Consider the following 26,736-nt stretch of genomic DNA (forward strand, 5'->3'; position numbering starts at 1 on the left):
GCACCCAAAAAGCACAGTAATACGTGGACGATATTCTACTCCCCGTTTTCTTACCCTCCATAGAAAATTAAACTCAGGCGCCAAAGAAACTTGTATAGTCATGCGTATTCAAATACAGAGATATGTAAACAGGTAGAATTCGACGCTGCGTTCGGCAACGCCTATATAAAGCAAGTTCCTGGAGCAATTGGTAGATCGGTTACTTTGGTTACAATGGCAGGTTATCAAGACTACAGTGAGTTTGGTGTTATAGTCCGCGCAGGAGCGATGGGACACAGTATCTCCGAGATAGCTGAAATGGGGATTTTCCGGTACAACCATATCACGAGTGTACCGTGAATATCAGCAATGCGGTAAAACATCAAATCTCCGACATGTTGCGGCCGTAAAAAGATCCTGCAAGAACAGGGCCAACGACAACTGAAGAGAATCGTTCAACCCTTTCGAAAATTGCTGCAGTTTTCAGTGCTGGGCCATCAAAAACTGTCAGCCTGCGGACCATTCAACGAAACATCATCGATATGGGCTTTCGGAGCCGAAGGCCCACTCGTGTACCCTTGATGACTGCACAATACAAAGCTTGATGCCTCGCCTGGGCCCCATCAACACCGACATTTGACTGTTGATAAAAACAGTGTCTCGTTTCAAAATGTATCGAGTAGGCCGGCCGCTGTGGCCGAGCGGCTATAGGCGCTTCAGTCTGGAACCGCGCGACCGCTACGGTCGCAGGTTCGAATCCTGCCCCGGGCATGGATGTGTGTGACGTCCTTAGGTTAGTTAGGTTTAAGTAGTTCTATGTCTAGGGGACTGATGACCTCAGATGTTAAGTCCCGTAGTGCTTAGAGCGATTTGAACCATTTGTATCGAGCAATGGACGTCTAAGGGTATGGAGACAACCTCATGAATTCATGTACCCTGCATATGAGCATGGGACTGTCCGAGCTGGTGGAGGCCCTGTAATGGTGAAGTTGGAGTAATGTATGAGACCCCTGATGCGTCTAGAGACGACTCTGACAAGTGACACGTACGTAAGCATCCTGTCTGATCACCTGCATTCAGTCACGTCATCACGTCCAATGTACATTCCGACGGACCTGGGCTATTCCAGCAGGACGATGCGACACGCAGAATTGCTACAGAACGGTTCCAGGAACACTCATCTGAGTTTAAACACTTCCTCTGGCCACCAAACTCCGAAGACATGAACATTACTGAGCATCTCTGGGATGCCTTGCAACGTGCTGTTCAGAAGAGATCTCCACCCCCTCGTACTCTTACGGATTTGTGGGCAGCCCTGCAGGATTCATGCATGGTGTCAGTTGCCTCCAGCACTACTCGAGTCCATGAAACGTCGTGTTGCGACACTTCTGCGTGCTCGCGGCGGCCCTACGCGATGTTGGGCAGTTGTACCAGTTTCTTTGGCTCTTCAGTGGATGTCGGGTGTACACTTCAGCAAGATGGCCGCTCGCAAACGACAAGAGTTTCGTCTGCTTGCCTTTATGCTTTTCGAACCTCTAACTTGGCCAGAAAGGTAGAGTTGTCTCTCCCCAGGGCCCTCCAACCAGCTCTGGATTTGGACGATCCGACCCAACGCTCCAGTTGGACAGAATTCGCCACGATATACCCCAGGAGGACACCCAGCAACGCTGTAGATCAATTCCAAGCCGAATAACTGCCTGTATAAGGGCCAGAGGTGGATCGACGTGTTGTTGACTTGCTCAGCTTGCGAAGTTCTTTGTCCTGAATAAATCATCTAATTCTTCTGAAACTGAAGTCTATTGTCCGTCTGCACATCTGCATGTTCGCAGCTCATGGTCTTGCGGTAGCGTTCTCGCTTCCAGAGAATGGGGTCCCGTTTTCAGTTCCCGGCGGGGTTGGGCATTTTCCCTGACTCGATATGACTGCGTGTCTCGTCTTCATCATCATCATCATTCATCCCCATTACGGTAGGAGGAAGGCAATGCAAACCGCTACGACCTTGCCTTGTAGGCGGTGTGGGTCTCCCGTATCGTTCCGTACTCTCCTCGGAGCATGGGACCTCATCATCATCACATATACGTACATCATATCTACCGATTTCCGCCCAATTCGGATATTTCTTTCGTGGTGCGTCGTTTTTTTCTAAATGTACGAGGTGCATTCAAGTTCTAAGGCCTCCGATTTTTTTTCTCCGGACTGGAAAGAGATAGAAACATGCGCATTGTTATAAAATGAGGCCGCGTTCATTGTCAATACATCCCAGAGATGGCAGCACCATATGGCAGATGGAATTTTACCGCCAGCGGCGAGAATGAGAACTGTTTTAAATACTTAAAATGGCGACGTTTTCCTTACTTGGACAGCATGCAATCATTCGTTTTCTGAATTTGCGTGGTTTGAAACCAGTTGAAATTCATCGACAGTTGATGGAGTTATGGATGTGTCGAAAGTGTGTTCGTGGGTGCGACAGTTTAATGAAGGTGGAACATCGTGTGACAACAAACCGAAACAACCTCGGGCTCGCACAAGCCAGTCTGACGACATGATCGAGAAAGTGGAGAGAATTGTTTTGGGGGATCGCCAAATGACTGTTGAACAGATCGCCTCCAGAGTTGGCATTTCTGTGGGTTGTGTGCACACAATCCTGCATGACGACCTGAAAATGCGAAAAGTGTCATCCAGGTGGGTGCCACGAATGCTGACGGATGACCACATGGCTGCCGGTGTGGCATGTTGCCCAACAATGTTGACGCACAACGACAGCATGAATGGGACTTTCTTTCCGTCAGTTGTGACAATGGATGAGACGTGGATGCCATTTTTCAATCCAGAAACAAAGCGCCAGTCAGCTCAATGGAAGCACACAGATTCACTGCCATCAAAAAAATTTCGGGTAACCGCCAGTGCTGAAAAAATGACGGTGTCCATGTTCTGGGGCAGCGAGGACGTAATCCTCACCCATTGCGTTCCAAAGGGCACTACGGTAACAGGTGCATCCTACGAAAATGTTTTGAAGAACAAATTCCTTCCTGCACTGCAACAAAAACGTCCGGGAAGGGCTGTGCGTGTGCTGTTTCACCAAGACAACGCACCTGCACATCGAGCTAACGCTACGCAACTGTTTCTTCGTGATAAGAACTTTGAAGTGATTCCTCATGCTCCCTACTCACCTGACCTGGCTCCTAGTGACTTTCGGCTTTTTCCAACAATGAAAGACACTCTCCGTGGCTGCACATTCACCAGCCGTGCTGCTATTACCTCAGCGATTTTCCAGTGGTCAAAACAGAGTCCTAAAGAAGCCTTCGCCGCTGCCATGGAATCATGGCGTCAGCGTTGTGAAAAATGTGTACGTCTGCAGGGCGATTACGTCGAGAAATTACGCCAGTTTCGTCGATTTCGGGTAAGTAGTTAATTAGAAAAAAAATCGGAGGCCTTAGATCTTGAATGCACCTCGTTTATTAAACAGTGTTATAAAGATGTATGAATATATGTTCCACATCTCCCCCTAAACACCAGGCCGCTTTCAACTCAACTTCGTACACACATCACTTAATGTCTGGAAACGATCGCTGTGGGGCTGATAGATACCTGTCTGTGAATGGAGCGACGGAGAGAGGGGGTAAAAAAATGTAGCCCACGACGCACTAATACTAATACCAATTCATCCAATATTTGTGGATGGGATCACTTAGTGACGTGCACCACAGTTTACACATAATTTCAAAGCTTTACGTAACTTTTTCTCGCTGACAACCCCCATAAAATGAAGAAAGAAAGAAAGTTCATCACTTACTACATTTTTGCTTTTCATGCAGTAAAACTGCCGCATCGGGAGTGACATTTTAATTTCTGCTGCCGGCCGGAGTGGCCGAGCGGTTCTAGGCGCTACAGTCTGGAACCGCGCGAATGCTATGGTCGCAGGTTGGAATCCTGCCTCGGGAATGGATGTGTGTGATGTCCTTAGGTTAGTTGTGTTTCAGTAGTTCTAAGTTCTAAGGGAATGATGACCACAGCAGTTAAGTCCCATAGTGCTCAGAGCCATTTGAACCATTTTTTTTCTGCGAACTGTATTCGCAACGTACGTTACAAGCAGTATTCAGATATACCACCAAATGCAACTACAGAATTGCGTCATTGTACGACGCCTAGTTTAGGATATATGACGCCATAAATGTTAAGTTTCGTGAAAACAGAAGTGCACGAGGAATTTCGCTAGAGATACTGGTGAAATACATGTGTTTGTTTGTGATTCTTTCCGGTCTTGATGGAATTTTTCATGCATTACTTTCAAGACAAGAGGAAGATCACTATATATAAAGAAGGAACGTTGTTACCAAACACTTCAAGTTTCTATATTCAGATGAAATGATGAAGAATGTTATTGAAGAATTACATGCGTAACATATGAAATATATGGTCGCAAACTGACTGTAAATCCTATAGCAAGAATAAATTACAGAATCAGTACCTGTCTTGGAGACAATAACATCAGACGTCACTAAATTATGGGACGTGCGAAAGTTCAAGAATTTTACAGGAACGTGACTGCAAACTTTTGTTCATTGATTAATCGCCGTTGTTATAAATGATTTATGCCTTAGAAGATATTTTAGCCCGCGTTTCAGAGCTATTTTTATTATTAAAACTCACAGTGCCATACAAATGCGACGGCAGGTCGTAGATGTAGTACAAGCAAAAGTTACTGGATCGCTGGCTATCAAAATGTGGAACACAACCTGAGATTAACCGAGACGTGACGTAAACTGTTGAACGGTTCGAGTCGTGCTGGAACACAGTCATGCTTGAAACATTGAAAACTGGCCTGAAACAATAGAAGACGAATTCTCCAGAAACACAGCGAGATACTTTTCGGAAAATGTAACAACAAGTGGCGCAACTAATATTTTCATATAGGAGGGGACATATTCATTCGTCTCATTCCTTGACACCCAGTGATTCAGATATGCGCTTCGATTTGAAGCAACTGGAGGTTTCCAAGCGGCGTGCATTCGCTATGAATATCAACAAATCACAGGCCCTATCTCTTTGTGTGGCATATATTAAACGTCCCAGGCAACGCCAGTGTGAAATACGTGTGACATTCGCACATGGAGGTAAGGCCACAGATAAAAAACCCCTACTACACCTCTGGATCGAACCCTCGACCGCCAACTAACGTGGAAACCTAACCTATTAACCATCCAACAGAAAGCCCACAGTAGACTAAAACTACTAACAGGCTAACTTGGGGATTACACCCTTCTGCTATTCTCCAAACCTACAAGATCCTGATCTGATCCATCCTCTGCGATGGAAATGTTGTATGCATCTCTGTCCCACCAAAGTTCTCTAAGGCCATCCATATCCTCGAACGCCATGCACTCTGTCTCACTTTCCGCATCTGTTTACATTCCCTCTCCTGAATCCTCTACCATCTCATCAAATTCCCACCCCTTCTCACATGCATCGAACACCTATGCATCTCCCATACTGTCTGCAACCTAGTTTCCAATAACCCCATTGTCTCACCTCTGATCACCGATCCTGGTGTGCTGCCCCACCTTCAAAAACACGTCTCTCCATACCTACACCTCCATACATATTCTATCCCAACGCTACTTCAACGAAATCACTCTCCCACACAATGAAATCAGTCCCAAAGTTTATCCCTCCTACCAACTTCAACTGTTCCCCACCTATCCCACTCCATATCATGGCTCCTCCCTCCTTCCCTCTCAATCCATCCCAATCCTGTCCTGTTGCAACCACTGTCCTATCTAACAGACTACTCTCTTCCTACCCATGCCCCTCGACCCTATCGAATATACTCTCTTCTCCAGGAATATCTCTCACCCTAGTGCATATCCTTATTTTAAGTGAAAGTGCAGTGCTTCTGTGTTTTCATCCAAAAAATTTCACCTTCCTGTGATATGTTTTTAAAATGTATATATTTCCATTGCTTTTAACTGTTGGTATTTGATTTTTAATTTTAAATGGAAAACAGCCCCAAATTTTGTTTGTATTTATCATTGTACATTTTTCAATGCGCCTGGCTGAAGAGAGGAGTATTGTGCCACTGATGGTCCATCCTCTGCCCATATGGGGCGAGGAGGGTGAAATAACAATAATGAAAAAAAAATCTCCATACACAGATTACTATCTGAGAAGAAATACTGTAGGGCTACGTATCAGCAACCTTCTGTTGAGATGGGGGTGATAATGTGAAGAGAGAATGAGGGAGAAAGAGGGGGACAGACAGACAAGTGGGAATCAGGGAAGGAAAAAGTAGACACAGATATGTGAGAGGAACATATCCAAAAAAAGTAGGGAACTTGGAAATGGATAGGAAATTGGAAGTGTAAGAGATGGGCAGAGAGAGTAGGGAGAAGGAGATGGACAGAGAGATGGGGATGGGAAAATCGACAGAGAAAGAGGAGATGGACTAAGAGAATGGGGGGAGGATGAGGAGATGGATAAATAAAGAGGGGGAGAAGGAGATAGAGTGGGTAAGGAGGAGATCCAGTAAAGGGGGCAAGAGGAGATGGATTTAAAGGAGAAGATAGATGGAGTGGGGAGGAGCATATGGACATTGAGAGAGTGGTGGGTGGAAGAGGTGGACTGAGAGAGGGGAAACGGAGATGGATAGAGGCAGAGAAGGAGGAGATGGTTCAAATGGCTCTGAGCACTATGGGACTCAACTGCTGTGGTCATAAGTCCCCTAGAACTTAGAACTACTTAAACCTAACTAACCTAAGGACAGCACACAACACCCAGCCATCACGAGGCAGAGAAAATCCCTGACCCCGCCGGGAATCGAACCCGGGAACCCGGGCGTGGGAAGCGAGAACGCTACCGCACGACCACGAGATGCGGGCAGGAGGAGATGGTCTCATAGAATTACAGTAAATACATAGTCGGACAATGCTGGGTACTTGGCTAGATATGTATAAAGTTTGTTGGAAGTTGCTAAGTACTCTCATTATGAAACACTGGATGAATATATTCTGGCTAATTATGCTGCCTGCAGACACACACGTGCAGTTTCTAACTGTAATACTTACCTTACAGTGTTAAAACCTTTACCTCTTGAAGAATAAATTCTGACAGCATTTTACCTTATCTGGTACAAACACCCAAAGGATAATGTTGGCCCACATGTTGCCTAAATTGTTTCGCTGTGAAGCCTGTGCACGTCCTCCATACAGTCCCGATCTCTGAACTGAACTGAAATGAACAGAACTCTGTCCGAACAGGCCGTGGAGGGCCAACGATACCGACCGGCCGTGGAAGGCCCAACGATACCAACCGGCCGCCGTCTCATCCTCAACCCAAAGGCCTCATTGGATGCAGATATGGAGGGGCATGTGGTCAGCACACCGCTCTCCCAGCCATATGTAAGTTTCTGAGACCAAGCCGCTACTTCTCAATCAAGTAGCTCCTCAGTTTGCCTCGCAAGGGCTGAGTGCACTGCGCTTGCCAACAGCGCTCGGCAGACTGGATGGTCACCCATCCAAGTGCTACCCCAGCCCGACAGCGCTTAACTTCGGTGATCTGATGGGAACTGATGTTATCACTGCAGCAAGGTCGTTGGCAGTCCAGATCTCTTCCCATGTGATTTCCATATTTTGGAAGCTCTAGAGAAAAACTTTGATAGCCATGCATTTGCTTTGGACAAAGAGGTGAATGCCTGGCTGGGTACAAGCATGCCTCCGCAGGCAACCACAAACATTTTTTCCACGAAGGTAATGACCTTCGTGTACAATGAAGGATACGCGCCGGCCGCGGTGGTCTCGCGGTTCTAGGCGCGCAGTCCGGAACCGCGGGACTGCTACGGTCGCAGGTTCGAATCCTGCCTCGGGCATGGATGTGTGTGATGTCCTTAGGTTAGTTAGGTTTAAGTACTTCTAAGTTCTAGGGGACTCATGACCACAGCTGTTAAGTCCCATAGTGCTCAGAGCCATTTGAACCATTTGAAGGATACGCAATTGCTGTGCCTGTGTTGTTCAGAAGTTCGAAGCATCGTTAAGGAACAGGCAGTGCGGCGACTATAACCATTATAAAATACATTAAATGTATTCGCAGTTGAGAAATGGCCAACCCCCAGCTGCATAATGGAATGAAGACAATTAAAATTTGTCTCAGACTGGTCTGTATAAGACACCAGGTGGTTTTCTTTGTTATTTCATGTCAGTTGTGGATATTATTTTGTTCGTTAATTTTTTTTCAGAAATGCCCTGGCACTATCAAAGAAAATCTGATAGAGGCCTGTGGACTGAAAGTGTTCTACAACAACGTTTTTAAGGATGTCAGACAAGAAGGAATGACTGTGTATAAAACAAGTGAAAATTCAATATTCCGGAGAGAATAAGGATCCTTAAAAATGGCGATATAAAACGTGGGCTCAGATGTAAAGTCGCACAAATGAAACACATTATACACACCTTAAAGAAATGCACGCTGCAATATTTTGCCAAACAGTGACTTAAGTAAGAATGCTTGAGTACATATTAGCTGAGGATTACAATTAGACCACAGTTTTAACAGCCACTAAAAGATGACGGGTTATGACTAGTTCCACAAGTTCCTTGAGAGAAATCCCGATGTACCAGTGTAAGGTGATATATTTGGTTTACTTATTGTAGGATTGAACACAACTGTTTGAGCTGTATTGACTTGTATAACGTCGCAATATTTGCATAGAAATACACGGTTTTACACAGTTTACAATGTGACAATGTTAAAACAGTTGTCAGGATAACGCATCTCGTCAACATCAAAAAGTGAAACAATCCTAAGCACAACAATATTAAATATTAGTTTTCAGAAAGGTAAATTATTCTAAACATGACAATACTAAAGGTTACCTAGCTGTTTATTTACAAAATTATTCTTACGATTTCGTTATATGATGTTGGACAGTACTACGATAAGTCATCTGATTCTGGTTCAAATTTCGGTACTATTTTTAGGATGACAATCAAGTCTACAGTGGATGGTTAGCTATGTGACAAATTGAGCAAGAGATTACACAAGGTCGCTCGAGTTTACTGTGGATGCAAGCTGGTGAACCAAGAAATTTACGCCTCTGCACACAGTATTTCCTTAAGCTGTGATGAGCTGTCGTCTGTTAGGCCACTCTCTCCTCTCAGATTCCTATAAGAGTAGTCAAAACCTTTGCTGACTTTTTCGGCATAAACTCTCCCTGTGTTTCTCGTTATGCAAGAAAACATATACTCAACCCTACTCTTAGAAAATGGCTGTACACATGTGCATGGTTGGAGCAGTGTGGATATTGTAATACACTCTCAGTTCTCGCAAGAACAATTAACTAATTGGCTTGTTCGTTTCTCCACTGTTGGAGCGAAACGAAGCTGCAGCTAATTTCAAGCTGAATGTCAGCCACTGTGAACGCATTGTTCACGCAAATTACTCCTCTGCGTAGTACAGAGCATTATGCGCTCCATTCTGCACAAGACGCCAGTTCAGAGAAGAGTCCCCACAAAATTTCCGTCTTGTCTTACTCATAGCCAAACTGTCTCCCCAGCTGGGTTCTTTTGTTCTTCATGTCACAGCATTTTTCGACCAATAGGAACGTTCCTTTATTTTGTGGAAACTCTCTACCAATTGCAAGGGCCCTACTATTAAACTTCGGCTGTTTACCCCTTCATAGTGCGTTTCCGCCAATCAGACGTTTTGTGCCTGCGCCATACGTCAAAATGCATACATTGCGTCTCACGAGTGTACCACTCGCTGAACATGTGATCGAAAGTGCGTCACTGGCCTTGTTAGTATTCATTTGGAATTCTGAAACGCAGTTTTTAAAAGCTTTCTTTCCCGTCCTCCCTCAGGTGGCCCGTTAACTCCGTCTCCCCTTCTGAGTCACCTGGTCAGTCGTTGACCTGGCTTGGGACACCCCTTTAAGTGGTTTCCATTGTATCTCCCATGGCGCGGCCTTGCCTCTGCTCTCGCCCCTCTGAATTCCAAACTAAAACGCCTCTTGCTACTTGTTGCACCTTCTGCTCATAGTCATGGATTATATAGGAACGGTGTGTTAATTACTGTCTATTGAATGCCATCCCTTTTAGCATTACACACTGATAGGCAAATTTGCTCATAACCGCCAAATTAAGTTAGGTGTCATATTCACCTTCCCGTTGCGATGTATAAAGCTCTCGTGTAAGGTGCGAATCTGACCTTCATTTATTCTGGCACCTTACACCCGTAAGAAAAGCTGAGGAACTTCCTGTCCCACGAGTGCAGGGCATTATAAGAGAGGATTCACGTACCTCTTTCAGAATTTAAAATCAATTCTTATCGAGAATAATTGAATGGATAAACCAGCGATCATTTTCAATGTGGGTGAAATGGGTTTGCATGTTAATAATAAACCTGGCTGTGTTCTAGCTAGCAATGGAAGTATAGGTATCGATAAAATTACACATGGAGAACCAGAGAATATATCGCAATTATTGTTTTTTGTAACGCTGGAGGAAATTTTTCCCACCTACATGCGTCTTCAAAGCGTGTACAATTTCACGAAATCGGGTGATTTCCTCTGAAGCAATGGGCATATTTCAGTTTAATCCGAAGTCTATTCCAACTCTCGACTTGCCACCTAGAGAAGAAAGTACACACACCACCCCAACAAAAACTCTCCAGCAAATTTCACTTTTTCCAGCCCATGAGAAGCGAAACACTAGCAAGAAAAGGCCAGAAGCTCAGGTCCTTAAATCGTCAGAAGGCTGTGAAAGAAAAGAAGATAAAGTGAGAGGAGAAAGACGCTAGTAAAGTACAGTACGCAGAAAAAAAAATTGAGAAAGAAGCTTAAGAAAACGAAAATCAGTAGGCATACTAAACAAAATATCAACAATACAGAGAGACAGTGGCAGCCGTCTTTCCGAAATGCCAGCGGTTTCAGTCACTACTGAACAAGGTTTATATAAAAAGAAGAAATCAGAGGCCAGAAAGGGGGAATCTTCTTCAGACGAAGACGTAAATGTGGACGGAATACCATACGAAGGATCATAATGTGAATGTCTTATGGGAGTGAATGAGAGTTAGTGTTCAGAGGGTTTGGGTGAATATGCTAGAACCTCAGAAAAATGTGATTGGATTAAGTGCATAGTGTGTAACAGGTGGTCACACGAATCTTGCTCAAAGTTCGTTGACAAATGTGCAGTTTCTGGTAGAGCTGACATACGACTTCAGAGAAAAAGGGAAATCATGAAAAACGTTAACAAGCGATTGGACTGTTACTTGAGAATGTGTTTTGTAATAGTTGCGTTGTCAATTATGTGTTTGGAAATATATGTAGAGTGTTTCACGAAATTGGGTGTTTCACTTTGAAATCCCGCAAGGCATCTTACCCCTAAGTGAATAGTGATGGTGCCCGAATATTGGAGCAATTTGCCGAAAATTAAGCATTATCGAAATTTTTTGTCATAGTTTTTTATTTCATTTTTGTAGTTAATTGGATTTTTTTTGTGCGCAGAAGTACGCATTTTAACAAAATATCAATGAATTGAAGACTAACCAAACTGTCGGTTTCTGGAAACAATTAAACAAAAACTGCAGCATCTTCACCCTACTAAACGAATTTCTTTTTAGTTGGTTAGTTACATGTTCCATAGACAATTTATACGATTCTCTTATCGAAATGATGTGGAACGAGTCAGTTTACAGGATATGTATATATGATCAGTGTTAACATTTTATGTTGTTGCGCAAATGATAACAAATCTTTGTTGCTGCATATTGAACTTCTCTTTGAGCCACTGACATTTGTGGTTCAAATGGTTCAAATGGCTCTGAGCACTGTGGGACTTAACATCTATGGTCATCAGTCCCCTAGGACTTAGAACTACTTAAACCTAACTAACCTAAGGACATCACACAACACCCAGTCATCACGAGGCAGAGAAAATCCCTGACCCTGCTGGGAATCGAACCCGGGAACCCGGGCGTGGGAAGCGAGAACGCTACCGCACGACCACGAGCTGCGGACACTGACATTTGTGACTACATACTGAACTCCTCTCTGAGTCACTGACAGTTTTGATAACGAGTAATAAAGTTTATTTCCTCTGTAGTGTTGTAGGTATGTACACTACTGTTCTTCTCAAATTGTGATGGATTATTTATGTTCTTATTGCTTCTGTGCAATCAGTACTTACTTTCTAAGTGATGAGTTACCCCGGTAAATTATCCCGTAGGACGTTATTGAGTGGAAGTGCGTAAAATGTATCAGCGGTTAATACGGTTGTTTCCGAGATTAACAGTTACACAAAGAGCAATAGTAGCTGAACTTAACTGTTTGGGAAGCTCAGTGGTATGCTTCTTCGAATTCAAGTTTTCATCCGTATGTACACTCAAAAATTGGGAGCAAACTTCCCTACTTACTGCCTCCTGGTCATGTGCTGCATCAATTGTTAGCGTGAATCTACTTCTTATACAGAACTGAATGTAGTGTGTTTTATCAAAATTTAGGAGTCAGTTTTCTGAGAACCACTTAATAATTCGTTAGAAGATATCATTTACCAACTCTTCCGTTGCTTTGTCTCGAGTAAGATTAGTATTTTTTGCAAAAAGTGGCAATTTTGCGTCTTGAATGTTAAGTGAAAGATGGTTTACATATATAAGGAATAGGTGTGGACCAGAAATTGAACCCTGTGGGACTACCTTTGCGATTTATTTCCCCCCTAGTCACTAAAATTTTCTAGCTTTCCGACACTGTCTGAATTATTCAGCACAAAATTGAATCATATGACTGGGAAAATAATTTGCAGCTGATAGGCGGGAGATAAGAACAATCCACCAAAGATTGAGTTGGTTACTCGATTGAAGAGATCGCGTAGAGGTGCGGTAAACGACGAATTGGCTACCACCGATTCCGGTCTACTTCTGTTTATATATATATTTGAGGGGGTGAGAACGAAGCTCAGGGAAAGAATTCGGAAACTCAACCGCACCCACCCTTAATAACATTATTTAATTAGACCCCGGAAGGAGTCCTTAATTACGCTTGCCTTGAAATATCATAAATTCGATTCATATAATGCTCCGGTTCACGCGACATTTAATTCTCCAAGAGCAAGTACTTCAGACTGCAATATATTGGCCGTTCGCTACCTAAATTAAATAAAATAATTTAATTATAAGTCGTGAGGAGAACTAGTGTTTCCCGTCTATTGATGTCGCTGCCGACGAAACTGTAGACTGGAACGAGGGGAAAAAAAGAAGAAGGCGCTAATTATCTTGATATTGTGCCAGTTCGGTTTCGTCCTGCTAGGTTCTTCGCCTCAGCGCCTGTTAATAAAAAGACTTTGAGCGCTAATATTTGTTCCTTTTTTAATTTTATCGTTTACGTAATTGCATTCATAATTCTCGTGTTCAGTTAGGATTTATTCGAAGAGTTCTTTCCTCGTTATTTCACTCCTTCTCAGGAAGCCATCGCGATTGCCTCATGAGCCTGAGATGCCATATATACACCCATAGCGATATTGCAGCAGGCTAAGTGCGGTGTTTGGCGGCGGGTACGTGGATACGTCGTGTAGCAGTACTTCAAAAATGGCTCTGAGCACTATGGGACTCAACTGCTGTGGTCATAAGTCCCCTAGAACTTAGAACTACTTAAACCTAACTAACCTAAGGACAGCACACAACACCCAGCCATCACGAGGCAGAGAAAATCCCTGACCCCGCCGGGAATCGAACCCGGGAACCCGGGCGTGGGACGCGAGAACGCTACCGCACTACCACGAGATGCGGGCTGTAGCAGTACTAACTTAGTCCATTCCTGTTCGCAAATGGTGTGCGACTATAACGTCTGTCTTCTGTATAAGACCAAATTCTGCTGATTTGTGGGACCGATGACCTTGCTGTTTGATCCACTCCCCCTAATAAACAAACCAACCAACCTACTAATTTGACAGGAAGTAATACCCACAGTAATACACTAAAAAAAAAGTTGCTCACCACGAAGGAATTATCCGAATGAAACAGAAATCGGCAGCTGTCATGTTCACATGTACAAACAAGTGATTAAAGTTTCAGAAAAACTGGATGGTTTATTCAAGAAAAAAGCTTCACAAATTGATCAAGTCAATAACGCTTTGGTCCACATATGGGCTTCATGCAAGTAGTTATCCTGCATGGCATTGATTGATAAAGTTGTTGGATGTCTTATGAAGGGATATCGTGCCAAATTCTGTCCAATTGGCGCGTTAGATCACCAGAATCCCGATATGCTTGGACGGCACTGCCCATAATCCTCCAAATCTCAATTGTGAAAAGGCGACATTGCTGGCCAAGCTAGGGTAAGCACGAAGACAAGCGGTAGAAAGTCCCGCCTTGTACGGGCGAAATGTAAGCCCACGATGGCTTGGTATGAAGAGAAACAAAACGGGGCGTAGAATATTGCCTTCCGAAATGATTTCTTGGAGCCACGCGTGAAAGACTCTCGCTCGACCAACAAGTTCTTCAGTCACAATTTGCCGTTTCGTGCTCTTCCCACTGCGCACAGGCAAAATACAGGGCTATTACAAATGATTGAAGCGATTTCATAAATTCACTGTAGCTCCATTCATTGACATATGGTCACGACACACTACAGATACGTAGAAAAACTCATAAAGTTTTGTTCGGCTGAAGCCGCACTTCAGGTTTCTGCCGCCAGAGCGCTCGAGAGCGCAGTGAGACAAAATGGCGACAGGAGCCGAGAAAGCGTATGTCGTGCTTGAAATGCACTCACATCAGTCAGTCATAACAGTGCAACGACACTTCAGGATGAAGTTCAACAAAGATCCACCAACTGCTAACTCCATTCGGCGATGGTATGCGCAGCTTCTGGATGTCTCTGTAAGGGGAAATCAACGGGTCGGCCTGCAGTGAGCGAAGAAACGGTCGAACGCGTGCGGGCAAGTTTCACGCGTAGCCCGCGGAAGTCGACGAATAAAGCAAGCAGGGAGCTAAACGTACCACAGCCGACGGTTTGGAAAATCTCACGGAAAAGGCTAAAGCAGAAGCCTTACCGTTTACAATTGCTACAAGCCCTGACACCCGATGACAAAGTCAAACGCTTTGAATTTTCGGCGCGGTTGCAACAGCTCACGGAAGAGGATGCGTTCAGTGCGAAACTTGTTTTCAGTGATGAAGCAACATTTTTTCTTAATGGTGAAGTGAACAGACACAATGTGCAAATCTGGGCGGTAGAGAAATCTCACGCATTCGTGCAGCAAATTCGCAATTCACCAAAAGTTAACGTGTTTTGTGCAGTCTCGCGGTTTAAAGTTTACGGCCCCTTTTTCTTCTGCGAAAATAACGTTACAGGACACGTGTATCTGGACATATTGGAAAATTGGCTCATGCCACAACTGGAGACCGACAGCGCCGACTTCATCTTTCAACAGGATGGTGCTCCACCACACTTCCATCATGATGTTCGGCATTTCTTAAACAGGAGATTGGAAAACCCATGGATCGGTCGTGTTGGAGATCATGATCAGCAATTCATGTCATGGCCTCCACGCTCTCCCGACTTAACCCCATGCAATTTCTTTCTGTGGGGTTATGTGAAAGATTCAGTGTTTTAACCTCCTCTACCAAGAAACGTGCCAGAACTGCGAGCTCGCATCAACGTTGCTTTCGAACTCATTGATGGGGACATGCTGCGCCGAGTGTGGGAGGAACTTGATTATCGGCTTGATGTCTGCCGAATCACAAAAGGGGCACATATCGAACTTTTGTGAATGCCTAAGAAAACTTTTTGAGTTTTTGTATATGTGTGCAAAGCATTGTGAAAATATCTCAAATAATAAAGTTATTGTAGAGCTGTGAAATCGCTTCAATCATTTGTAATAATCCTGTACATTTATTTAAAACATTGACAATATTCTGGTTCTATGTAAAATACACCAGTGAAAGACGCAGACGACACCTTCACTGCGCGATAATGTTGGTGATGGACAGTGCCGCTAAAACAGAGATACTAAACACGGTTTTACGAAATTTGTTCACTGAAGAAGACGAAATAAATATTTCAGAAATCGAATCAAGAACAATGGTTCAAACGGCTGAAGCACTATGGGATTTAACATCTGGGGTTATCAGTCCCCTAGACTTAGAACTACTTAAACTTAACTAACCTAAGGACATCACAGACATCCATGCTCGAGGCGGGATTCGAACCTGCGACCGTAGCAGTCCGGACTGAAGTGCCTAGAACCGCTCGGCCACAGCGGCCGGCCATCAATTTCTTGCTTTTATGAAATTATATTACAGCGAAACAGCTTAAAACATTTAACAAAGGCAAGGCCTACGGTTCAGATTGTATTCCAGTCAGGGTCTTTTCAGAGTACGCTGATACAACAACCCCATACTTAGGAATCATTTACAAAGGCTCGCTCGTAGAAAGATCCGTAGCCAAAGGCTGGAAAGTTGCACCAATACCGAACAAACGAAAAATAAGTACAGTAGAGTCTCGATTATCCGACCTAAGCCGGCCGCGGCAAGGTCGGATAAGCGGGAAGGTCGGATAACACGGAAAAAATACAAAAAACACAAAAATTAAACTAAAGTAGACCAAATGAGTTAAACATTTAATAAAATATTAATCATATTAGACTGAATAGATATTTACTGTGTGAAGAAGTTAGTAATTGTCTTTTGTTTGCCGTTTTCTTTGCCGCTAAATCACGTAGTCTCTTAAGAAGTAAAACCTCGGTAGACGATGTTTCCTCCAGTTGCTCTACATATTTTAAAGCAGTTTCTAAAACCTTGTGTCCTTCGTTGTGAGAAATCTTGGGCGCACTTTCCTCCACTACATCCGCTTCTTTGTCTTCATCTTTTTCGTTTACCATGTTGACTATTTTTTTATCTGTCCCTTCAAATTCTTAATCTTGGACAATCCATTCATTTATGTCATCTTCTGTGGCGTCAGCACATCCCGGAACTTTTCGTAACAATGAAAGGACGGTAGTATTTTCTGGTTCGGTCTGCTGCTGTAGATTTTCATCATCTGGAGAATTTTCTTGATTGTCCTGTAGTAAAATTTTCCAGGATTTTGCAATTGTATTTGCTCCAACACTCTGCCAAGATTGGGCCACGTCATAAGCTACGTCTTTCAAAATAATACGGCACAACTGCTCTAGCATGTCTTCTCCCTTGTCCATAGCATTAATTATAGAGGAAAGCAAGTTACTGCGGTACTTTCTCTTCAGTGTCTCTAAAGTCCCTTGGTCCATAGGCTGACATAAGGATGTGACATTTGGAGGCAAAAACATGGCCTTTATATCTTGATCTTGAAGTGGCATTGTCTAGAAGCAACAACGCTTTGTGGGAAAGTTGTGGGCTTTCAAAAACTTTTCAGTTTGCGGCACGAACTCGTTAAAAAACCATTCTTTAAAAATATCTGAGCTCATCCAAGCGTTTTTGTGGTTGTAATATTTCACCGGTAAAGCATTTTTAGATACGTTTTTAAATGCCCACGGTTTTTTGGCTTACCTATCAAAGACAGTTTCATTTTCAAATTTGCTGTGGCGTTACTGCATGCAAGAATTGTCACTCTTTCTTTGCTACGTTTGTAGCCTGGCGCTGCCTTTTCGGCCTTTGACGCTAGTGTTTTTTTTCCGGTAACATTTTGTAATTGAGACCACTCTCGTCGCAGTTAAAAATTTGATCGCCTGTTAGGTTTTCCTAGTCCAGTACCTTGTGACGTTTATTCCTAAACAATTGAACAGCTTCAAAATTTGCTGAAAGCTTTTCACAACAGACATTTAGTTGCCGAATTCCGTATCTTTTCTTCCCCCTATCGAGCCAGCCTACACCAGCTGTGAAATCAGGTTCACCTTCGTTTAGTTCGTTACGAAACTTCGAGGCTTTTTCCTGCAAAATAGGTCCCGACATAGGTACACCTTTATCTCTATGTTGAGTAAACCATAGTAACAAAGCTTCACTTACTTTTTCATAATCACATTTTTTCCTGGTTTTCCGATCTTCCAAAACAGCCGAGGTTGCTCGCTGAGAACACCACTTCTCAATTTCGTTGCGGTTCCTTTTCCAGTCTCCAACTGTTGTTTTCCCGACGTTATAATCTTGCGCCAATTTTAATAAAGTTTCACCATTGTCTATACTTTTTAAAGCTTTTTAAGTTTTTCTTCCATTGAAACGACTATCTTTTTCCGTTTTGAAGCCATCACCACAAATTTTTACAATAAACAAAGTGCAACACGTCCACTCCACTACAGATCTAAGTTAGCACTGAGGAGTGAGGAGTACGAGGTGCATTCAAGTTCTAAGGCCTCCGATTTTTTTTCTAATTAACTTCTCACCCGAAATCTATGAAACTGGCGTTACTTCTCGACGTAATCGCCATGCAGACGTACACATTTTTCACAACGCTGACGCCATGATTCCATCGCAGCGGCGAAGGCTTCTTTAGGAGTCTGTCTTCTCCTCTTTGTGTTCTACAGACGAGAAACGCGAACCCCCAACCACAAGGACGGAGTTCAGATAACGTCTCAACGTAAGTGTAGGCAGAGGAAGTGCTCTCAATTACTGAACGCTGCGTACTCAACGACAACTTCCAACCCGGAGGTGCAGTCCAGAATCGTATGGGTTCGCAACAGTACGGTGCCTAACTGTTCTAACTACAGAACCACAGGCACATAGACACAGGCAATAGAGAATGCACAATGTCGGCACTAGTACAGTGTATATCCACCTTTCGCAGCAATGCAGGCTGCTATTCTCCCATGGAGACGATCGTAGAGATGCTGGATGTAGTCCTGTGGAACGGCTTGCCATGCCATTTCCACCTGGCGCCTCAGTTGGACCAGCGTTCGTGCTGGACGTGCAGACCGCGTGAGACGACGCTTCATCCAGTCCCAAACATGCTCAATGGGGGACAGATCCGGAGATCTTGCTGGCCAGGGTAGTTGACTTACACCTTCTAGAGCACGTTGGGTGGCACGGGATACATGCGGACGTGCATTGTCCTGTTGGAACAGCAAGTTCCCTTGCCGGTCTAGGAATGGTAGAACGATGGGTTCTATGACGGTCGTATGCAGTCCTGATTGTGGCGCTCACCTGCACGGCGCCAAACACGCATACGACCATCATTGGCACCAAGGCAGAAGCGACTCTCATCGCTGAAGACGACACGTCTCCATTCGTCCCTCCATTCACGCCTGTCGCGACACCACTGGAGGCGGGCTGCACGATGTTGGGGCGTGAGCGGAAGACGGCCTAACGGTGTGCGGGACCGTGGCCCAGCTTCATGGAGACGGTTGCGAATGGTCCTCGCCGATACCCCAGGAGCAACAGTGTCCCTAATTTGCTGGGAAGTGGCGGTGCGGTCCCCTACGGTACTGCGTAGGATCCTACGGTCTTGGCGTGCATCCGTGCGTCGCTGCGGTCCGGTCCCAGGTCGACGGGCACGTGCACCTTCCGCCGACCACTGGCGACAACATCGATGTACTGTGGAGACCTCACGCCCCACGTGTTGAGCAATTCGGCGGTACGTCCACCCGGCCTCCCGCATGCCCACTATACGCCCTCGCTCAAAGTCCGTCAACTGCACATACGGTTCACGTCCACGCTGTCGCGGCATGCTTCCATTGTTAAAGACTGCGATGGAGCTCCGTATGCCACGGCAAACTGGCTGACACTGACGGCGGCGGTGCACAAATGCTGCGCAGCTAGCGCCATTCGACGGCCAACACCGCGGTTCCTGGTGTGTCCGCTGTGCCGTGCGTGTGATCATTGCTTGTACAGCCCTCTCGCAGTGTCCGGAGCAAGTATGGTGGGTCTGACACACCGGTGTCAATGTGTTCTTTTTTCCATTTCCAGGAGTGTATAAACTCTACTGAGAGCAAACACAGCAAGTCCGTCTGTACCAACAAAAGCTGATATCGAGCGACCGTCACACACGGGCGCTCACCACGGAAGACCACTCCAGCGGTGGCTTCCCAGCAAGGCTCGGCTTCCCACCCTCGTAATTCCGAAAACGAAGCATATTCCCGAAACCACGGAATATTCTCCCTCTCTGCAGATTCTTCCGAACGCCGACCAACCGTATTTTAGTCTTGTCGTTCAGCGCGTAAAGTTTGCAAGGAAAAACCTATACTCGTACAATGGTATGCTTCTCAGTAAAAATCCTTGGAAATAACCCAGCCTGTGTGGTTTCCGAGGTGGCGCTCCTTTGTTCCTATCACTTGCGTCCAAGAGATTCAGCGTTCGGAAGTACAGTATTATCCCGTTATCCTTCCGTCCCCTACTACAATAGCGGCCGGCCGCCACCCTATTGTGCTCCAGAGCTCGTTGCCATGACGTCCGTCTAGTTACTTCCTGTGTTTAAGCAGGACCAACACCTGTGCGGGCCTTCCACCCAGAGCTTGAGTTCTTCCTGCCGTTTCATCTCCAGTGGCTCTCCAACCTCTACTAGTACAGGGCTATTACAAATGATTGAAGCGATTTCATAAATTCACTGTAGCTCCATTCATTGAGATATGGTCACGACAGACTACAGATACGTAGAAAAACTCATAAAGTTTTGTTCGGCTGAAGCTGCACTTCAGGTTTCTGCCGCCAGAGCGCTCGAGAGCGCAGTGAGACAAAATGGCGACAGGAGCCGAGAAAGCGTATGTCGTACTTGAAATGCACTCACATCAGTCAGTCATAACAGTGCAACGACACTTCAGGTCGAAGTTCATCAAAGATCCACCAACTGCTAACTCCATTCGGCATTGGTATGCGCAGTTTAAAGCTTCTGGATGCCTCTGTAAGGGGAAATCAACGGGTCGGCCTGCAGTGAGCGAAGAAACGGTTGAACGCGTGCGGGCAAGTTTCACGTGTAGCCCGCGGAAGTCGACGAATAAAGCAAGCAGGGAGCTAAACGTACCACAGCCGACGGTTTGGAAAATCTTACGGAAAAGGCTAAAGCAGAACCCTTACCGTTTACAATTGCTACAAGCCCTGACACCCGATGACAAAGTCAAACGCTTTGAATTTTCGGCGCGGTTGCAACAGCTCATGGAAGAGGATGCGTTCAGTGCGAAACTTGTTTTCAGTGATGAAGCAACATTTTTTCTTAATGGTGAAGTGAACAGACACAATGTGCGAATCTTGGCGGTAGAGAATCCTCACGCATTCATGCAGCAAATTCGCAATTCACCAAAAGTTAACGTGTTTTGTGCAATCTCACGGTTTAAAGTTTTCGGCCCCTTTTCCTTCTTCGAAAAAAACGTTACAGGACACGTGTATCTGGACATTCTGGAAAATTGGCTCATTCCACAACTGAAGACCGACAGCGCCGACTTCATCTTTCAACAGGATGGTGCTCCACCGCACTTCCATCGTGATGTTCGGCATTTCTTAAAGAGGAGATTGGGAAACCGATGGATCAGTCGTGGTGGAGATCATGATCAGCAATTCATGTCATGGCTTCCACACTCTCCCGACTTAACCCCATGCGATTTCTTTCTGTGGGGTTATGTGAAAGATTCAGCGTTTAAACCTCCTCTACCAAGAAACGTGCGAGAACTGCGAGCTCGTATCAACGATGCTTTCGAACTCATTGATGGGGACATGCTGCGCCGAGTGTGGGAGGAACTTGATTATCGGCTTGATGTCTGCCGAATCACTAAAGGGGCACATGTCGAACATTTGTGAATGCCTAAAAAAAGTTTTTGAGTTTTTGTATGTGTGTGCAAAGCATTGTGGAAATATCTCAAATAATAAAGTTATTGTAGAGCTGTGAAATCGCTTCAATCATTTGTAATAACCCTGTGTAGGCAATCATTCATTACACCGTTTTTATAATAAAGACACTCCGTCATCTTTCATCCAATAAGCGTTAACAGTTATTTACAAGGCGTACGTGATAATTTCAGTCTCCTTTATATATTCATATATACGATGTGCAACCTATCACATGATACCTAATTGTGTTTGTAGATCACGGCAAAGTATGTCTATGAGTTCTTGTTAGGTGCAAAATTATACCCACCTTACACACTGAAGAGCCAAAGAAACTGGTACACCTGCCTAATATCGTGTAGGGCCCCGTCAGCACACAGAAGTGCCGCAACACGACGTGGCGTGGACTCGACTGATATCTGATGTAGTGCTCGAAGGAACTGACACCATTAACCCTGCAGGGCTGTCCATAAATCCGTTAGAGTTCTAACGAAATGCAATGGATCTGAACGTGGCAAAAATAATAATTGGTTTTAATCTATGGGACCATTGGGGGAGGGTACACAAAAAACAAGTTTGCAATCTGGTAGCTGCAGTGATGCCAAACAATTCGTTTCCTTAAAAGCTAACCAATGAAAACGATTGTAGTATGAAGGCTTTCACGACCGGATGACATATCTTCTGGTAAACTTTCCGGGATGTAAGGTCGTGGTCCTTGAAACTCTTCAGCTCCTAACGGATAAATCGGCTGTAGCAGAACACGCTTTTCAGTCAGGAAATCATCAAGTGAAGTTTTCCGAAACAAAAATTTTATCTACGACGACGAACTATTACCCACGGCTTTGTAGAGAAGCAATTGAAATACACTCCTGGAAATGGAAAAAAGAACACATTGACCCACCATACTTGCTCCGGACACTGCAAGAGGGCTGTACAAGCAATGATCACACGCACGGCACAGCGGACACACCAGGAACCGCGGTGTTGGCCGTCGAATGGCGCTAGCTGCGCAGCATTTGTGCACCGCCGCCGTCAGTGTCAGCCAGTTTGCCGTGGCATACGGAGCTCCATCGCAGTCTTTAACACTGGTAGCATGCCGCGACAGCGTGGACGTGAACCGTATGTGCAGTTGACGGACTTTGAGCGAGGGCGTATAGTGGGCATGCGGGAGGCCGGGTGGACGTACCGCCGAATTGCTCAACACGTGGGGCGTGAGGTCTCCACAGTACATCGATGTTGTCGCCAGTGGTCGGCGGAAGGTGCACGTGCCCGTCGACCTGGGACCGGACCGCAGCGACGCACGGATGCACGCCAAGACCGTAGGATCCTACGCAGTGCCGTAGGGGACCGCACCGCCACTTCCCAGCAAATTAGGGACACTGTTGCTCCTGGGGTATCGGCGAGGACCATTCGCAACCGTCTCCATGAAGCTGGGCTACGGTCCCGCACACCGTTAGGCCGTCTTCCGCTCACGCCCCAACATCGTGCAGCCCGCCTCCAGTGGTGTCGCGACAGGCGTGAATGGAGGGACGAATGGAGACGTGTCGTCTTCAGCGATGAGAGTCGCTTCTGCCTTGGTGCCAATGATGGTCGTATGCGTGTTTGGCGCCGTGCAGGTGAGCGCCACAATCAGGACTGCATACGACCGAGGCACACAGGGCCAACACCCGGCATCATGGTGTGGGGAGCGATCTCCTACACTGGCCGTACACCACTGGTGATCGTCGAGGGGACACTGAATAGTGCACGTTACATCCAAACCGTCATCGAACCCATCGTTCTACCATTCCTAGACCGGCAAGGGAACTTGCTGTTCCAACAGGACAATGCACGTCCGCATGTATCCCGTGCCACCCAACGTGCTCTAGAAGGTGTAAGTCAACTACCCTGGCCAGCAAGATCTCCGGATCTGTCCCCCATTGAGCATGTTTGGGACTGGATGAAGCGTCGTCTCACGCGGTCTGCACGTCCAGCACGAACGCTGGTCCAACTGAGGCGCCAGGTGGAAATGGCATGGCAAGCCGTTCCACAGGACTACATCCAGCATCTCTACGATCGTCTCCATGGGAGAATAGCAGCCTGCATTGCTGCGAAAGGTGGATATACACTGTACTAGTGCCGACATTGTGCATGCTCTGTTGCCTGTGTCTATGTGCCTGTGGTTCTGTCAGTGTGATCATGTATCTGACCCCAGGAATGTGTCCCTTCCAGGGACAATGAGTTCACGGTGTTCTTATTTCAATTTCCAGGAGTGTATACAAACATTGGGATAATTTTAATCGGAAAGAAGAGACCATGAAACTTAGTGATATTTGGACAGTAGCACTACAGAATTGCTAAACAGTTTTATCCGTGACGAGATTTCGATCGATAGTCAAGTTTTATCTGTGACAAAGATTATCTCTGCATATCACGTGTAACTCTGGCCACGCCCACTTTCTACGATATATAAGTCGCTCTCAGACGTCCGACACGTCAGTCGGCAAGACTCACCGGAGGAGAAACACCCCTCTGAAGATGTCCAGCGCAGCTCTGGACGAAACGTTAGGAGCTAAAGAGTTTCATGGACCACGACCTTACATCCCGGAAGGTTTACCAGAAGAAAACGATTGTATTTCCATTTCTGTGTTCGTAGCACGTTAACTGCAAATGTTAAATAGAAGACCCAATGTAGTCGCTGTATGGCGATTAAGACGCCGGATAGCGGACCACGCAGACTGCTTTTAGCGAATAAAAACAAATAAGCCTCGATCCAGAATCGGACCGCCGAACTCCTACATGGTAACCCAAAGTGCTATCCACTACATCAACTAGACGGTATTTCGTCTATAGCCTGACAGAGGTAGTTACCGTACACCTGATTACAATGTTGCCAGAGTGACAATATTTAACTCCATTTGGCCGAAATATGCGCAGGACGAAATTTTGTGACGTACATTTTTGTCTTGCTAGTGTGAGGAATCGCGCTGCGAAGTCCGAGTGAGCGAATTTTTCTTCCCCCCGTTTACTGTGACAATGTCTCCATCTGACTGTGATGTCCCATTCGGTTCCGCTGACGTCCGGTGTGAGTATACCTCACAGCGGCCAGTCGCACCTAACGTTAATAAGGGATCAGTGGGCGAGGTTCGCCGTGTGTATTCCAGGATGAGGCCGATCAGCGATTTCTAACGCTCCGCGGAGCGTGCGGCATCCAAAGGGCACCGAAAGGGCGTCCTTGCTGCGCCCGGATTTAGAAGGGCGATTGGCTGCGTATCGCCCTTTGACCACAGACCGTAGCGCAGGTTAAGGAAACACAGGTCTCGCAGATCACTGCTCGCTGTTCTCAAACACGGCATTTCGTCATTAACAGGCGCAGGTGAACTGATAGTTGGCGTCGCCGTCATACTTCCGAAAAGCTTTAACAGTGGTCAATGTTCCTTTCACGTACAGGTTGTTTCCCTTAGAGCGTGCAAAAATTTAACAGGACATAGAGGCTGTTACAGTGAACAACTTGAGGTAGAGAACCTGGGGTCAGAGAAGACAGCTTAATGACATAACAGGAATATAATCACATTACTGTGTTCTCTTTTGTTTACATTAGTTACAGTTAACTGCAAATAACATCATTGACTCAATGAACGTGCCACTTGCAGTGTTGTTGTCCAGAGACTGGTTTGATGCAGCTCTCCATGCTACTCTATCCTGTGCAACCTGCTTCATCTCCCAGTATCTACTGCAGCCTACATCCTTCTGAATCTGCTTAGTGTATTCATCTCTTGGTCTCCCTCTACGATTTTTACCCTCCACGCTGCCCTCCATTACTAAACTGGTGATCCCTTGATGCCTCAGAACATGTCCTACCATCCGATCCCTTCCTATAGTCAAGTTGTGCCACAAGCTCCTTTTCTCCCCAATTCTATTCAAGACCTCCTCATTAGTTATGTGATCTACCCATCTAATCTTCAGCATTCTTCTGTAGCACCACATTTCGAAAGCTTCTATTCTCTTCTTGTCCAAACTATTTATTGTCCAGAATGAGATTTTCACTCTGCAGCGGAGTGTGCGCTGATATGAAACTTCCTGGCAGATTAAAACTGTGTGCCCGACCGAGACTCGAACTCGGGACCTTTGCCTTTCGCGGGCAAGCGCTCTACCATCTGAGCTACCGAAGCACGACTCACGCCCGGTCTCACAGCTTTACTTCTGCCAGTATTGTCCACGTTTAACATCCATACATGGCTACACTTCATACAAATATTTTCAGAAACGACTTACTGACACTTAAATCTATACTCGACGTTAGCAAATTTCTCTTCTTCAGAAACGCTTTCCTTGCCATTGCGCGTCTACATCTTATGTCCTCTCTACTTCGACCATCATCAGTTATTTGGCTTTCCAAATAGCAAAACTCCTTTACTACTTTCAGCGTCTCATTTCCTAATCTAATTCCCGCAGTATTAAGTTAATTCGACTACATTCCATTATCCTCGTTTTGCTTTTGTTGATGTTCATCTTATACCCTCCTTTCAAGACACTGTCCATTCCGTTCAACTGCTCTTCAAAGTCCTTTGCTGTCTCTGACAGAATTACAATGTCATCTGCGAACCTCAAAGTTTTTATTTCTTCTCCATGGATTTTAAAACCTACTCCGAACTTTTCTTTTGTTTCCTTTACTGCTTGCTCAATATACAGATGGAATAACATCGGGGATAGGCTACAACTCTGTCTCACACCCTTCCCAACCACTACTTCCATTTCATGCCCCTAGACTCTTATAACTGCCATCTGCTTTCTGCACAAATTGTGAATAGCCTTTCGCTCCCTGTATTTTACCCCGGCCACCTTCAGAATTTGAAAGAGAGTATTCCAGTCAACATTGTCAAAAGCTTCGTCTAAGTCTAGAAATGCTAGAAATGTAGGTTTGCCTTTCCTTAATCTATTTTCTAAGATAAGTCGTAGGGTCAGTACTGCCTCACGTGTTCCAACATTTCTACGGAATCCAAACTGATCTTCCCCGAGGTCGGCTTCTACCAGTTTTTCCATTCGTCTGTGAAGAATTCGTGTTAGTGGTTTGCAGCCATGGCT

At 45.4% G+C, this 26,736-nt stretch overlaps 1 pseudogene; it reads right to left on the bottom strand.

The window, feature by feature from the left end:
• Positions 1 to 7,453: 7,453 nt before the first annotated feature.
• LOC126110003 (5S ribosomal RNA) lies at positions 7,454 to 7,571 on the bottom strand (annotated as a pseudogene).
• Between the last annotated feature and the right edge of the window lie 19,165 nt (positions 7,572 to 26,736).

This window comes from Schistocerca cancellata, chromosome 12, assembly GCF_023864275.1.
Source record: "Schistocerca cancellata isolate TAMUIC-IGC-003103 chromosome 12, iqSchCanc2.1, whole genome shotgun sequence".
In the NCBI taxonomy this organism is placed as follows: domain Eukaryota; kingdom Metazoa; phylum Arthropoda; class Insecta; order Orthoptera; family Acrididae; genus Schistocerca; species Schistocerca cancellata.